Consider the following 2,393-nt stretch of genomic DNA (forward strand, 5'->3'; position numbering starts at 1 on the left):
ATGCCACCACCGAGGAGAGGCTGGGGAGCGGCCAGAATTGGGAGAAAGATTTTCGGCGCGCTTGGAGGCGGACAATAGCGGCGCACCTCGGGTGAGGGCGCCAGAAAAAGGGGTTGGGGAAATTTGAGCCCAAAGAGAGAACCATTGGCATCTTGAAACAGCGTTTCCAATGCCTGGACCATTCCGGAGGCTACTTGCTATACTTGTTGATCAGTTCACTGTAGTGTGCTGCATGCTGCATAAATTAGCCATCATGAGGCAGCAGCAGCTGGTAGGAGAAGACACACCTGAGACACCTGAGGTGAGAGAGTGGCTGATGAAGATGAGGAAGATGCAGATGATAAGCAGGAGGACAAGGACATGGAAGCCAAGGACCTGAACCCGAAGCACGACGACAGAGGAGGGCGGGCCATCGTGTCTCTTTAACGATTGCTCGAGCTTTGTGCCAGCAGCTCATCCATAAACGCTTTGCTGCCTGACAACTATTCCATACGTATCATGTTTACTGTTTGGACCTGTTCCATACTGTTGTGTTGTGTTAATAGAATAAATGATGGAAATGATTCTTGTTTACTTCAAAAGTTGTGTTAATAATCAAACAAATAATGGAAATGATTCAGTTTTAATGTAAAATATATTTTATTCAAAAGTTTAGCAAACAGTTCTTTGTACTTAACTTAACTCTAATAAAATTATTCTTGTATCAAACTTTAAAGTTTTCAGTTGTGATCATTTAAGAACTTTAAGATCACTTGCTAACTTTTAATCTTGTAAATTTACATAACTTACAAAAATCTTTTAACTTGAGAACAACAGCTCCAACAGTAACAATAATAATAACAACAACAGCAGTAGCAGCAAAGAAAGGTTGCACCCATCTCTCCTCCGCCTTATTCTAAGACCGCCCACCGCGTTGTTCTTGGTGACTCCACCATCCCTGCCCGCAGGCGGCGGCACAGTGTTTCTGGAGTTGGTACCAAGCTTATTCTTTCTAAGATCTGGGTAGTGCGCACCTGTTGAGGGGGGGGGCGGAGGGGGGGGCGGCAGACGGCAATGTGGAGGGCCCAGCTTGCGGCTCTTCAGAGGCTGGTCTGGGGATTGGAGTGGGAGTGGCAGTTGATTCTGTCAATGGGTGCGGGGTCTGGGCGTGTTCCCTTATTGCAGCAGCTAACTCACACATGCCGTCCCTCGTGCGCTCTGATAGTGTTTCAAAGACTAGCCAGCCACCATGACGTCCGGGTGGTTTCTCCCTGGTCAGGAAGGTATATGCTTACATTTTTGTAAACAGGAGGTGGGTGGGATTGGTGACCCATCCACCTCCACGGAGGTGTGTGGGGGACCTGACCCATCCACCTCCATGGCACGAACCTGGTATTGCAGTACTTCCAGGAACGGTGCAGTGGCTCTAGGCCTTTTGGCTAAGAGCATTGGCGCAGAGTGATCCTTGACTGGTGCAGGGTGACCTCTGGCGTTTGACAAAGAATTGTAACGATTGGATAACGATTGGACATGAATTTAAAAAAATAAAAAAAATAAATAAAAAAAAAAAAAATAAATAAAAAAATAAAAAAAAATAAAAAAAAAATGAGAGTGCCTTACCTGGCAGGGGAGTAACCATGATCAAGATCGCTTCTTGGCCTTTTGGCTAAGATCATGCGTAACTGACCTGACAGGGGAGTAGCCACCATGATCTCCGGGTGGTTCTCCCTGGATCAGGAAGGTATATGCTTGCTTTTTTGGAAACAGGAGGTGGGTGGGGTGGCTTGACCCATCCACCTCCACGGAGGTGTGTGGGGGACCTGACCCATCCACCTCCATGGCACGAACCTGGTATTGCAGTACTTCCAGGAACGGTGCAGTGGCTCTAGGCCTTTTGGCTAAGAGCATTGGCGCAGAGTGATCCTTGGCGTGTGCAAGGTGACCTCTGGCGTTTGTGATTTGACAAAGAATTGGAACGATTGGCTACGAATTTCAAAAAAAAAAAATTAAAAAAAATGAGAGTGCCTGAGCCTTTTGGCTAAGATCATGCGTAACTGACCTGACAGGGGAGTAACCACCATAACCCCAAGATGGTTCTCCCTGGATCAGGAAGGTATATGCTTGCTTTTTTGGAAATAGGAGGTGGGTGGGGTGGCTTGACCCATCCACCTCCACGGAGGTGTGTGGGGGGCCTGACCCATCCACCTCCATGGCACGAACCTGGTATTGCAGTACTTCCAGGAACGGTGCAGTGGCTCTAGGCCTTTTGGCTATGAGCATTGGCGCAGAGTGATCCTTGATGTGTGCAAGGTGACCTCTGGCGTTTGTGATTTGACAAAGAATTGGAAAGATTGGCTACGAATTAAAAAAAAACATGAGCGTCCATCTCTGGATGCGGGCCAATGCATTCGTAT

The 2,393-nt window shown here is 47.5% G+C and overlaps 1 pseudogene; it reads left to right on the forward strand.

Annotated features, from left to right (window-relative positions):
- Window positions 1–1,625: 1,625 nt before the first annotated feature.
- LOC139227271 (U2 spliceosomal RNA) lies at window positions 1,626–1,864 on the forward strand (annotated as a pseudogene).
- Window positions 1,865–2,393: the final 529 nt, after the last annotated feature.

Source organism: Pristiophorus japonicus, chromosome 16 (assembly GCF_044704955.1).
Source record: "Pristiophorus japonicus isolate sPriJap1 chromosome 16, sPriJap1.hap1, whole genome shotgun sequence".
In the NCBI taxonomy this organism is placed as follows: domain Eukaryota; kingdom Metazoa; phylum Chordata; class Chondrichthyes; family Pristiophoridae; genus Pristiophorus; species Pristiophorus japonicus.